The sequence below is a fragment of the Pleurodeles waltl genome, chromosome 4_2, assembly GCF_031143425.1.
Source record: "Pleurodeles waltl isolate 20211129_DDA chromosome 4_2, aPleWal1.hap1.20221129, whole genome shotgun sequence".
In the NCBI taxonomy this organism is placed as follows: Eukaryota; Metazoa; Chordata; class Amphibia; order Caudata; family Salamandridae; genus Pleurodeles; species Pleurodeles waltl.
The window spans coordinates 989,069,452-989,083,453 of record NC_090443.1 but is presented as its reverse complement, the minus strand read 5'-3'; positions in this window follow the sequence as shown (position 1 = coordinate 989,083,453).

Sequence of the window (14,002 nt, the reverse complement as noted above, 5' to 3'; positions counted from 1 at the left end):
TTCACCCCCCCTGAAATGGCAACCGCCTGTCCTGTATGCAGGGACTGGTGGAAATGAGGTAATGCAGTTGACATTGTGCACTGTGGTGGTAGGCAGATGTGACCCACCGTGCAATTCCTCATTGGTTAATATTAGGCCCTATGGGGTACAGTGGCCAATGGGGATCTACGCCGCTGGTGACAGTATGCACCGCCGCGGACGTGACCGCCAGTTCCAATCTGATTCCTCACTTGTTTCCTGACCTTCCATAGGAGAGGACCTACACTGCATGTGCTGCTGTTACCTTTGTCTGGAACCTACCCTGGCCTGTGTGACCGGGGAAAGGGCCCCAGCCTTCACTTTGGAGGAGTTGGAGGAACTGGTGGAAGGGGTCCTACCCCAGTACAGACTTCTGTATGGGCCTCCAGACCATCAGGTGAGTACACTTTGTGCATGATGCATGTGGCATGAATGCTTGGAGTTGTGTTTGAAGGCCTCATGTAAGGGGGTGGGTGGATCTCCTCTTGGCAGGGTACATGTTTTGGGCTGGGCTATATGTGCGCCAAATGTGATGCAAACGTGAATGGTGGGCCATTTGTGTTATAGGCTAGACTGTTTGTCTAATGGTGTTCTCCTATCTGTATTGCCTCTGCATGTCAGCACCCATCAAAAGAAGGGATTATGGTGTGCCTTCGCCAAGGAGATGCGGACCCTGGGGGTCTATGGCAGACGGGGCACCTACTGTCAGAAAAGGTGGGAGGATCTGAGATGCTGGGCACGGAAGACCGCGGAGGCCCAGCTGGGGATGGCCTCCCTACGAGGAAGTGGCGCCCGTGACCCTGACCCCCCTGATGACCCACATACTGGCGGTGGCCTACCCTGAGCTAGATGGGCGCCTGAGGGCAACATAGCAACCACAAGGGGCTGAGTACAGTGGCTATCATTACAACTTACGGCTGGTGGGATGGCATATGGGTGGTGGTGGTTCTGTGTCAGTGGGTGCCCCTAGGCCAGACCAGACATAGCAGCGTAGGTCCTCTGAAGGGTAAGAGTTTGAATGTGAAATACAGCTTACCTAGCTTGTTAGTACTCACTCCTGGACAGGGGTGCGTGGGTCCCAGGTGTGCTGCAGTTGGCAGTGTGTGCCCCTCCTCATGCCTTGATGACTAGCCATTTCACTGGTAGTGCAATGCATAGTGCGCAGGCCTGTTCCCTGTGTGTGAGGGTGCTGTGTAAGCCAACTGTGGTGTTGTTGCAGTCATTGACCCAGTGTATCCTTTGTCTCTCTACCCCACTTTCTTCTTTTGTCATCCTGTCCTTATGTGCATTAGCATCATCTGGCGGAGGAGCAGAGGCACCAGCGACAGATGGAGCTTCATCCCACAGGACCCTGGAGGTAGAGTCCACCGACGTTGAGGGAACCAGTGGGACGGAGGGCGTGGGGAGCACCACGGCGGAGACTGGAGGGGACAACACAGACTCTGATTCCTACTCTGATGGAAGCTCCCTGGTAGTGGCCAACACCTCTGTGACCACCCGAGGTGCAAGTACAGCAGCCACCCACCGTACCAGCACCGCCCTCCCAGTAGCCCCAGAGCAAGTTGCCCGTGCCAGCTCACCCAGGAGGGTGAGCATCTCCTTCGCCCCAGGCACGTCAGGCCGTGCCCCAGTCAGCCCTGCTGCCCTGGGTGAGGAAGCTATTGACCGCCTAAGATCCATCTCTGTAGGACAATCAACCATTATGAAACCCATCCAGGGGCTGGCAGCCCAGATGCAGCAGTCAAATGCATTCCTGTAAATGTAAATTTGCACTTGTATAGCGCACTACTCACCCGTTAGGGTCTCAAGGCGCTGTACTCATACCGCTATGGAACCCCTCCTGGCTTTTTCCCTGTGAGGTGCCAACTCCTGGGCACCCCCAGGGTGAAGCCAGGCATCCAAGCGCTGTTGGGGCCGTTGTGGAGATTAAGCAAGCTATTGCCCAGAGTTGCAGAGTGGGACCCATTAATTAGATCAGGCACCGAGGCGAGAATTATCTGGTCCAAGGGAATTGAGCCCAAGACCTGCCGAAGCGGGACTTGAACCCTGGTCTTGAGCCAGATCTCTGCTTCAGGGTCTGCCGCTCTAACCATTGTGCCACACTTCTCCACAGGCACTTCTTAGGAGGAATTCCTGGAGGGCATTCATGGTGGATTGGCAGCCCAACAGAGATCGATCCAAGCTCTGGCCTCCTCCCTGATGGCAGCCATTGTCCCTGTTTTAACCATCCCCCCTCCAACTTCCACTTCCCAGTCCCATTCTCCTCAACCCCAACCCATCCCAAGCACACAGCCAGACAAGCATGCACACAAAACAACACCCAAGAGTGTCACAGGCAAACACAAGCACCATACATCATCCCACAAGCACTCCCACAAACACCATTCAGTTGCAGACAGGACACCATCTACTATCTCCACTGTCTCCCCCTCCTCCTCCTCCTCCACCTCCCTCCCAGTTGCGTCTACACTCACACCTGCATGCACTACATCACTATCCACTACCAGCAGACACCTCCACAACATCCATGCACGCATCACCTGTGTCCTCTCCCACTGTGTCTGCCCCCCCCCCCAAGGACACAAAGGCAATCACTCAGACACCCAACAGCCATCCACCTCACAACAGCATACAGCCCTTGCACCTGCACCCAAATCCAGCAGACAAACACCTCCAACAACCACTCCTGCATCCTCCACTCCCATTACTCCTCCCTCTTCCCATCCAAATGTCCCTAAAAAGCTTTTCCTTTCCACGACTGACATCTTCCCTACCCCTCCCCCTGTCCTGCACGTATGGGCAGGGTAGTAAGGAACCAGCCAAATAGTCCACGGGCCCAGTGGTAGCACCACCTACTCGTGGTGGTAAGGATGCCAGGCCAACAATACTGAAGGAGAAGGAGCCTGCACCAGCTGCAAGGAGGAAGAAGGAGCCTGCACCAGCTGCAAAGAAGGGGAAGGAGCCTGCTCCAGATGCAAATACGGGGCAGGAGCCTGCAACAGCACCAGTGCCAGAAAGGGTAAGGGATCCCCAACCCATGAGTAGGAGGAGAGGAGGCAATCTACGCCAGCGGAAGCCGCCAGCCAAACACCGCCACCACCAGCTATCACAGGGCCACCACCGCCAGCCGTGGTTGTGCAGCCATCTGAGGGTGCAGGGGCTGAGCAGGAGCCTCCCACAACCACCATCACAGTGCAGCCATCAGAGGGTGCAGGGGCTGAGCAGGAGCCTCTCACAACCACCACCACAGTGCAGCCATCAGAGGGTGCACGGGCTGAGCAGGAGTCTCTCACAACCACCACCACAGTGCAGCCATCAGAGGGTGCATGGACTGGGCAGGAGGCTCCCACAACCACCACCACCATGCAGCAATCACTGCTGGCGAACGCGAGGTAATCCACCCTCCAGGGGATACCGTGCGGGCTACCCCCTCCAGAACCAGTGGGTAAGACACCCACTCGAGAGACTGTGGCCTTGCACTCCCCAGGACAAAGAGCACAGGGCATGTTGCCCACACCAGAACCAGTGGGGAAGACACCCACTCGAGAGACTGTAGCCTTGCACTCCCCAGGACAAAGAGCACAGGGCCTGTTGTCCCCTCCAGAACCAGTGGGCTTGTTTCCGCATCCGGCTAAGATGCCCTCCTCCCTCCCCCTGAGGTGCCTGCCTATTTGACAACTGATGCCCTTGCAGTGTTCTAACGAGATTGGTGCAGGATTCGAGTGGGGCCTTTGACTGTGCCCTGTGGCCATGACTATGAACTGGGCAGTGTCCCTTTTTTATACAGGTTTACATTTCTATTTCATGGCCAAATTGGATTGTTGATTTTATTGTTGGACTTAATACAATCACTTTCATCAATTCCTGTTGTGCTTGCATTATTCTACAGATTTTCATTGTCGAATAGTTTTTGTAATGCATCTGGTTGTGTGTATGGTGTGTGCGTGTCGGGTAAGTGTTGTGCGCATGTGTGTGTCACTTTCGTTTTCCTCCCACCCTCCCTTGTGTGCTAGACGGCTATACTCACCGTCATCGTCTTCGCCGGCGTTGGTGTTCCAGGTGGAGCATAACGTAGAAGATCATCGGAAAGACTTGCAGTTCGGGTTCCATGGCGGCGTGCTTCTTCCCTGTCTCCAATGGTGAATCCTTTCACTTCTGTGATGTGTTTCCGCCAGGCTTTTGATGGGGTTGGTACCACCCTGGAAAAGGAGGCGGATTTGTGTGTCAAAATATGGTGGGGGAACTTTGTCTTCCGCCTGGCTGTAGGTGGCTACCGCAGGGGTGAGTGTTGTTTCCGCCCTGGCAGTTGGTGTGGTACATTGGCTGTCTATCGGAGATATCAGCGCCACTTTACCCCCACCGCCAGGGTCGTAATAAGGTCCATAATCTATTTTTCTAACCTGGTGGAGTCTTTTAGGGAGTTTTTACTGTGTTACTGGTTGATGTGATGCAGAAATACTTTACACATAGCCTCTTAAAGTGAAGCCCGAGTGCTATGTGCCAAGCTACCAGAGGGTGAAAACAGGATAACTTTTAGGGTGTATCTGACTTATCCTGACTAGGTTTTTGGTTCCTGCCTGGACACGGTGAATACTTCTGCAGTGAATACCTATTCCAACCAGTAACTGAATTTCTAACAAAAGAGAAATCCTATTTGAAGAATGTTTTAGTGGCTACTCACCCTCAAATTCTTTGCTTTTTGGATGTGTCATGAAGCTGAAAGTCATATCCCAATTAGGGGCAGATTTAAGGAAAGTGGAGCTGCACCCACTGCAGCACCACTTTCCTTGCGTCCCATAGCACCCGCCTACCCCCACCATGTGTGCGCCATATTTACAATACGGTGAACCATAGTGTAGAGTAGAGGACAATAGCGTCAGTAGTTTTTACGTTATTGATGTACTCTGCAGGAGTAGTGCCAAAACTTTGGTGCTACTCCTGCAGAGTACATAGGGGCCCATTATAAATAATGGTATGCCGCCTTTTAACACCTGCTCTGAGCAGGCTTTAAAAGTGCTGAAATAAATGCCCACTTTTTCAGCCCCCCTGATGGGGGAACACCCCCCTTGCATACATTATGCCTGGCTCTGGCATAATGTGGCACAAGGGTTTACAAAGTGGTGCAATCATGCATTGTGGCATTTAGTAAATATGGAGCAGGAAAAATGCCACTTTAGCGCCACCTTAGTTAAAAAAATTACGCTATGTTGGCGCTATGGGCTCTTAAATCTGCCCCTTAGTACCTTCATTGTTCTCTTATTTTTTTCTTTTTTCTTGGACTAATGTTTTTTTTAAGCATCTTCCGCAAAAGTGCTTAAAGGCTGTGGCTTACCAATGCATAACTCGGACCTATGTGTGGAAAGCCATTTTGCAATCGCAAACCCTACAATGTGATGCATTGTTTTCTGTTTACTAACCACATTTTGTGAGTCAGAAAGGCCTTTCTGAATCACAAAATGGGTTTTGCAAACCATTTCAAATCACAATTAAAAAGTGGTGTGAAAGAGGCATTCCATTCTAATTGCGAGTTGCAATGGAATGTATAAAAATCAAGGTCACTACTCGATGATCAGTTACCAACACCTCACATGCCAAGCTACGAAAACAGATGTTGCCTAAATTATATTTAAGTTAGGATGCTAAATGGCAACAATTTAATTTTTTGCTGCAGGTAGAGGAATAAGGTAAATGGAAGTGCTTTAGTTATATACAGGCCCACTGCAGTTATGCGGCAAGAAGGGACCAAATTAAGGCAGGGTTAACCAATTAATGTGGCAAGAAAAGTCCAGTTATGCATTTACAACGCCAATAGCTCTAACACTTGCAAATGCGAGGCCTATTGCATTGCAAATGCTTGCTCTTATTATGGTTGTTTTATCTAGCATCTGTATCTTGCTTGCGGTATGTCGGCCTTTTTATCACGTTGGTTCAATGTATTTGGTCCTAGTATCTCTCTGCCTCCTGTGTGTTACTTCCAGTAAGCAGTTTCCATGCTCCTGGCCTGTTTAGGTGCCACTCCAACCACAGTAAACATACATGCTAAAGAAGAGGTGGACAGACAGGCCACTGCAGTTCAGCCAGAGGAATGGCTCAAGTGAGGAGGGTAGTGTCAGGAGACAAAGGTAGGAGGAAGGAAGAGTTAAAGGTTTATTGTGTAACAGAAATGCAGACTGGCTAGCAGCAATCAGTGTATTTTCTTGCCAATTGGTGGCTAGAGGTTTTTAAACCGGACTGGGTGAAGCAATTATGTAGAGATCCTCCTAGCTAGTCATATAGACCCCAAGGTATTTCCATGCATTAGTTGATGTGTAATAGGAGATTCAGGAGGGAAATGGTGCCTTTAGTTCTGAACTGTAAAAAACCTAGACGTCTATTTTCCATTTTCCTGGTCTGTGTTTCTTATTTGCATCTCCTGTAATGTCCCTTTACTGGTGCTGTCTAGGGCAGCGTTTCCCAAACTGTGGGTCTCAAGCAGATTTTTGGTGGGTCAGGGAATTCTGAGCAATAAACATAGCTGCCTTTAAATTCTTTGGCCATGATTTAAGAAAGGTGGAGCTGCAGCCAGTGGGGGCAAAGGTGCCTCTTATGTGCTTCTTGGCACGAAGCCCCCTTCCAAGGCCCCGCCCTCTACTTACACTGTGACATTTTTGGTGAAGTTTGCAGTTCTGTAGTTGTGAATCAAATATATGTGAAGTTTAAAAGTCACATTAGCCTTTTTCAATTTTACCTGACTCCAGTTATAGATACAACTCCAGCAGCCTCTGTTGTGAGGAAAGATGGACATTTTAGACCCTTATCCGACACCTTATAATCGCTTGTTTCTTATTACTTTCCTGGTTGGGGGTCCCTGACTTGAAACTTTGGCCTTGAACTGCGATTAGCAGTCCCCTGCAGAATGAGCTGAAGTGGATATGTATGTATGTAATGTTGATATTAATTATGTGTGCTTTCTTTACAGGGTTTTTGGACCTGCCTTACCCCATGCTGGAGATTAAAACGTTTTAATTTGCTCCTGGTACGACGAACTGTCATATGGACAAAGACTTTGTGAGCTGCCTAGAATGGTCCTCCAATATACCCTAGAAGACCTGGGAAAAAACATGGGCTAAAACTGAACACTCTCTTGCCAGCCATTTGTTCCTTGAGTGGAGAAAGTACTGAAAAAAACACTTGAAGATTCTCTAGGGTGGAGAAAGCGAAATATTTTATTGCTCAAATGTGAGTCAAGTATGAGGTCCACCTACATGCACGGATGCAATGTCACTGGTGGTGGGTGGCAATGTTTGCAGTGTCTTGTGGAAGCAGGATGCAGTATTGCTGTCTTTCATCCTTTTGCAGCTCATTGCATTTGCCCTTCCACCTTTCTTGGCAGGGGAAGAACCGCACTTGTGGCTGAGGAAGTAAGTTCAGTGCCATCAGATGCTATCTGATCACAATGTGGCATTGCCGGGAGATTGCGTGCACTCTAGTGGCCTGGACACCTGGACTCTCAGCATGCTCTAACTCTTGTCATTGGATCCTGGAGTAGACCTTCCCCAAGAATTTGAGTCTTTGCTACTTTGAACTTTGGACTGTAAGATGTTATGTTGTGCTTCTGGGAATTTAGTTCCCACTCTTAGGTTTATATTGCACACTCTTCATCTGGTGCTTTTTCATGTGGACCTTGAAGTTCCATTTATCAAATGTGTCTTGTTTTTGGGTTCCCGAAACACTTGGACATCAGTGCTACTGATGCAAGTTTGTGGGCTTCATAGGAGGCACTTGCTGAGACATAATATGGCTTTGGTTAACGAAAATGGGGTTTGTTGGACCTAGCCCTTTTTGCAGATTAATCCCCAAACTTGTTGCCTCCTTCCTCCTACTATGCCAACCAGTTTTTATTTGCTTTATGACTCTGGGCACTTTACCACTGCTAACCAGTGCTAAATTGCATATGCTCTCTGTGTAAATTGTATTGGTGATTGTCTTATCCATAACTGGCATATTTGATTTACTAGTAAGTCCCTAGTAAAGTGCATTAGAGGTGCCCAGGGCCTGTAAATCAAATACTACTAGTGGGCCTGCAGCACTGCTTGTGCCACCCACATGAGTATCCCATTAAACCTGTCTCAGACCTGCCACTGCAGTGTCTGTGGGTGCAGTCTTGCACTGCCAATTGGACCTGGCAAGTGTACCCACTTGCCAGGCCCAAACCTTCCTTTTTTATACATGTAATGCACCCCTAAGATAGGCCCTAGGTAGCCCCATGGGCAAGGTGATGTGTATGTTAAAGGTGTGACTTAAAGTGCAGTTTCCTTTTGAGAGCAGATAGAAATATGGAGCGAGTTTGGAGTGTCTGAACTCACAATTTAAAAATACATCTGTTAGCGAAGTTGGTTTTTAGATTGTTAGTTTAGAAAGTGGGCATTTTCTTGCTCTAACCATTCTGTGACTCTGCCTGTTTGTGGCTTCCCTGTCTGGGTCAGACTGACAGTTAGGCTGTTTGTTAATCGCTTCTACACAGTGACACAAAGGGAGCTGGGGTGTAGCCTGCAGATCCTGATGAGCCATCTGGGCTAGAGTGGAGGGAAGTGTGGTCACATACACCTGAATGGGCTGTGCCTTCCCTCACACAATGCAGTCTCCAACCCCCTGGTGTGTGTCTGGGCCTGACCTGGGCAAAGTAGGATTCCCATAAACAACAGACACCCCCCTATGAAGTTTGCCAATTTCAAAGGCAGAAATGGGTAAAAGTATTGGACTCAAAACCCCAGACTTTAGATTTCTTCAAGATCACTTCTGGGACCAAGAGGAACCTTCGCCAAGACAAAGAGCTGAAGAGTTGAAGAGCTGAGGAGAAGTGCTGCCCCTGCCTGTGACTGTGCTTTTTTGGGCTATCTTGCAGTTGTTGCTTCTGCCTGTGAAAGGGAACAAATATTGGACTTCGTTGTACATTCCTCCTTGAAGAAGGATCTCCAAGGGCTTGAACTGAGCTTGCCTCCTGTTTTGAAGTCTCAGGGCCATCAAAGACTTCCTCTGCCAACACCTGGACTTTCTGATAAGACTCCTGTCCTGCCAAGTGGTGCCCTATCCAGTCCCTGGGCCCTTGGAAGGTGAAGTTGGCAGAACAAGAGCTGAAATCCACGCACAGAATGCTGTGCGGGACATTTTCGACACACCATCTGCAACGCGGCTGATAAATGTCGCACCACCCACTTCCTGGCAAGAATCGATGCTCCACCTGCATCGCAGCTCAGAGATCGATGCATCGTGGCAAGAGAAATAATGCCACACCTGCTTGCTGCTGCTGATAATAATGCAACCCTCATGCATAGCGGTTTTCTGACACTGTGCGACTGGATTTCTCATGGATCGTCCCCGGGCGTCAAAGTCACCATGAACCTGTGCAGATCTGAGGTGCCCTGTCTGTAAATCGAAGGATCGCTCTCTTGAGAGGGCGAAAAACAACACGTCGCTGACCCGACCGAAGAAGAAAACGACACACGCCCTCATTTGCGAGTAAGTAATCGACACATTGCTGACTTTTTCAATGCACGCTCGCCCATGCGCCTTTATTTTTGATGAAAACCAGGTACTTTCTGTAAAATCAACATTTCCATTATTTTCTATGGACTAAGGTCCTCATTCTGCCGCCAGGGTGGAGGCCGGCTGAAGCACCGCCATGGGGATTCCGACCCCCTTCCCGCCAGCCTGTTTCTGGTGGTTTTCACCGCCAGAAACAGGATGGCGGGAACGGGTGTCGTGGGGCCCCTGGGGGCCCCTGCACTGCCCATGCCACTGGCATGGGCAGTGCAGGGGCCCCCTAACAGGGCCCCATAAAGATTTTCACTGTCTGCATTGCACCCGTCGCACCCCTGCAACTCCATCCGGAGCCGGCTTCCTTGTTGCAGGGCCTTTTCCCGCTGGGCCGGCGGGCACTCTTTTGGCGGTTGCCCGCCGGCCCCGCAGGAAAGCCAGAGCGGCCATTTGGCGGTGCCCGCCGCAGTTAGAATGAGGGGCTAAGACTCTTAGGGCCTCATTACAACATTGGCAGTAAATGACGCCTACCGCCGTGCTGACGGCCGCCAACGTACCGTGACCGCAGCTGTATACCGTATGGGTATTATGACCCACACAGAGAAATCCGCCACTATACAGACACCCACACAAGTCTGCCAGCCCAAAGGTCAGTGATAATCTGGCGGTACCAAAACCCACACCGTTACGCCAACAGAAATATGCCCACAGCATCATGACCCACGAATCACTGCAGCGGTCATTCAACCGTGGTAAACCATTGGCGGTACATACCACTCACTCAAAATACACACACACTAACAAAACTGCACCACATTGGACAATTCAAACTAGACACACCTGACACACATACACACACCACAATCCACACCCAATCCAATATAAAACACACACCCACAAAACCCACAACCCCTTACAACTAAAAAAAAATATTGCCAACTGAGAGAGAGACAAGCCAGGAGAACCTACTGAATCTGAGCCACATAACACCATCACCCATGCACCATCCACGCACCTCACAGCACACACCCCAGCACATCATCCCAAACACCCTCACACATACCACTCACACTACACCCATGGCACCACAAAGACACCCCAGGTTCTCTGAGGAGGAGCTAAGGGTCATGGTGGAGGAAATCATCCGGGTAGAGCCACAGCTATTCGGATCACAGGTGCAGCAGACGTCTATTGCTAGGAAGATGGAGCTATGGCAGAGAGTCGTGGTAAGGGTCAACGCCGTGGGACAGCACCCCAGAACAAGTGATGACATCAGGAAGAGGTGGACCGACCTACGGGGGAAGGTGCGTTCCGTGGTTGCAAGACACCAGGGCCCATATTTATACTTTCTGACTCAAAACTGCGCCGGCACAGTTTTGCGTCAAAAAAATTACCGCCGGCTAACGCCATTTTGGTGCGCCGTGCGGGCGTCATATTTATACTTTGATGCACGGCGGCGCAAACAACAGGTGGGAGTCATAATTTTTGACGCACACCGCAGCGTCAAGTCGTAAAGGAAAACGACGTTAACGCGGCGGAAATGACTGTGGGTCGATTTACGACACCGCAAACCGGATATGCTCCGTTTTTTGACGCAATAGGGTCAAAAAAACCCGCGAACACTGCCAGTTCACCAGAGGAGAGACAAAATTTATCCCAGGTGCCACTACAGACCCCAGGAAGATGACAGAAGACCAGGAACCAGCCAGGAGGATCCACACAAGAACCAGGACACTTTTAAGAAGAAAAGAAAGTGTCGCTTCAGTGCAGAGGAGCAGGAAATCCTGGTTAAAGAGGTGACGGAACACCAGCACCAACTGTTTGTCCCCTCAAAGTTGCCAATCAGTAGGAGAGAGGCTATATGGCAACAAATTGTTGACAAGATTAACAGTGTGGCAGAAGTACGCAGAACAGTCATCGAGTGCAAGAAACGCTGGCATATCTGCAAACGTAGGACCAAGGAAAAGATGGCCAGGAACAGGAAGGCAGCACTGCAGACTGGAGGGGGGAGTCCAGCACACCAGGAGGCCCTGGACCACATGGAGGAGATGGTTGCAGCCGTCATCCCTGAGGAGATCGTCACAGGGATTCAAGGACAGGACAGCACAGACTACCACGAGACAAAGCACATGCAGAGTAAGTCGCATGGGGAATTATAATGCAATAATGTCAACTGCAACCGGGGGGGGAATACCTACTACACATTGCATGTAAGTCATCTTATACATGGAGTGGCATGGGTAAAGGGGCACGGCAGGGTGGCATGGCCTGCACAAACATAAGCTGGGGCACACCATTACACTACACCAACAACAGTCCCATGGGGGCATGCTGTCATGCCAACGATGGAGCAAAGGGAAAGCCACAACAGGAGGGAAGGCCACTACGTCAAACTGACATCCTGGCACTCATCAGCCAACATACCTCCCACATTAACTAGGGCCCTATTAGCAATCCTCTAGCCAAACCGACAACTGCAATGTAACTGCAACAACAGTTGCCACAACCACCTCTGATCTGTGTGCAGCTCAAGTAGCCAATGGCAGTAACCTCCCCATGGAACATACATACCTAAATTAGGGGGTGAGGATGACAACTGCAACAATCTCCAGAAACAAGACAAAGGCCCCAGTACACTCAAATGTCAATGCCCATAGTTGCCGCAAACATCAGCCATTGTAAACAACAATAGGAGCGACACAGCACTAAGGACACACCCATGCTGCATATGTCAGTGTCCACCTGTGCCTGGGTAACAAGGCAGCGTCACAAATGTCATACTGCTCAGACAACAGCATTGAGGAGGGGACACATGTAACTGGTCACTGAAATACACCTGCACAGTCAGAGGGGGAAATAGGACACTGATACGATTATCAGGGCAATCCAATGTACCACACATTACCCAACATCAGCAGGACACATTAACAATGTCAACATCCATATCACATCATAACATTGCCATGCATAGGATATGCTACATGTCAATTACAATTAAGTTGATGTGAAAGATCAGGGATTGGGGCAGGTCCTGATAGTTAAGTGTGCTGCCAGGGCCATCAGAACACCCACAGCCAGTGAAAGGTCTCACCACGAGAATGGATATACACGGAGGGTCGAGTAGGACAAAAAGGTGGCAATTCTCTATTTGGCATAAAGCAACACCTAGAGGCAATGAGGCTGCCAAGTCTGATAACTCAATAACATACATGTAACACTCAGGTAGGCCATAGGCCTGAAACATTGCCCATCTGAAGGACTGCAGATATTAAAACAAAACAAGATCACAAAGTGAATTCATCAAAAGGCAGGCACGTCACGTCAAAATTGTCACAACACAGACACACTAATTGTACCCTGTTTCATTGCAGAGGAAGTTGGATCTCCTGCCGATATGCTGACCCAAATTTCCCTGATGACATGGATGACGAGCCGATAAACATTCCCCAGGAGACCATCCAAAAGGTCCTTGAAACCCTCCAGACCCCACCTTCAGTCACAAGGAGGAGAACAGAACAAGCAGCCATCGCAGAGGATCCACCCACCACCCCAATTGTAAGACCTGCCAGCTCCAATACAGCTGTGGACTCAGACGACACTGGCACCAGCTTTGAGAGAACTGTAGTTGGAGTACAGCAGGAGCTGGCCAAGGAGGTGCGGGCGGGGATGCAAAATATGGCAGCCAGCCTTGAGGGGGTGCGTTTGTGCATGATGTCATCTGCAGATCAGGCAGCAGCTATGCAAGCCCTAACAACCATACTGCAAGGACTACAAGAAACTGTCAAGGAATTCACCACTGCAGTAAGGGAGTTGCCACAACACCTCGCACCCCAAACCTTCCACTGCATGCACGAATGCAATCATGACTCCCTCAGGGGCGACCTGGCTGCCTACCATTGTGATGTGGCTGCTATTCTCAAGAACCAGCAGATCCTCCTTGCTGCAGTACTGCCCTTAAGACCTTCACAGGGAGCAGCGACCAGGATGTCTGACTCCACGTCTTCTAACACTGAGGTGTGTGTTGCCCCTTCACAACCAACAACAACAAGGACAAAGCAGGCAACACACACATCAGAAGAAGAAGACATGGAACAGACCACATTCACAAGGAAAAGTACCCGGAAGCACTAGTCCCTGCCACATGGCCGACATTTACCAAGGTCCTGCGCTGTGTAACTTGCCAGTCTTGCAACATTTGTACTCAAGCACTGTTCTGCAAACCACTGTATATCTTGTCACCCAGCCCAGTGATTCTCTCTCCTACTCATTGCCAAATCCTGTCCCTCTGCACTGTCTGAAACATCAACCCCAGCATGACAAAAGCATTTTGGTAAACCCTTGTGTTGGATCCCAATTTAAAATGTCACTATAATGGACTCACAGAAATGGACAATGTACATATAGCACTACACCACTTTCCAATAAATAGCACTTACACCACAAATCTGTCTCTGGGTAATGTGACATA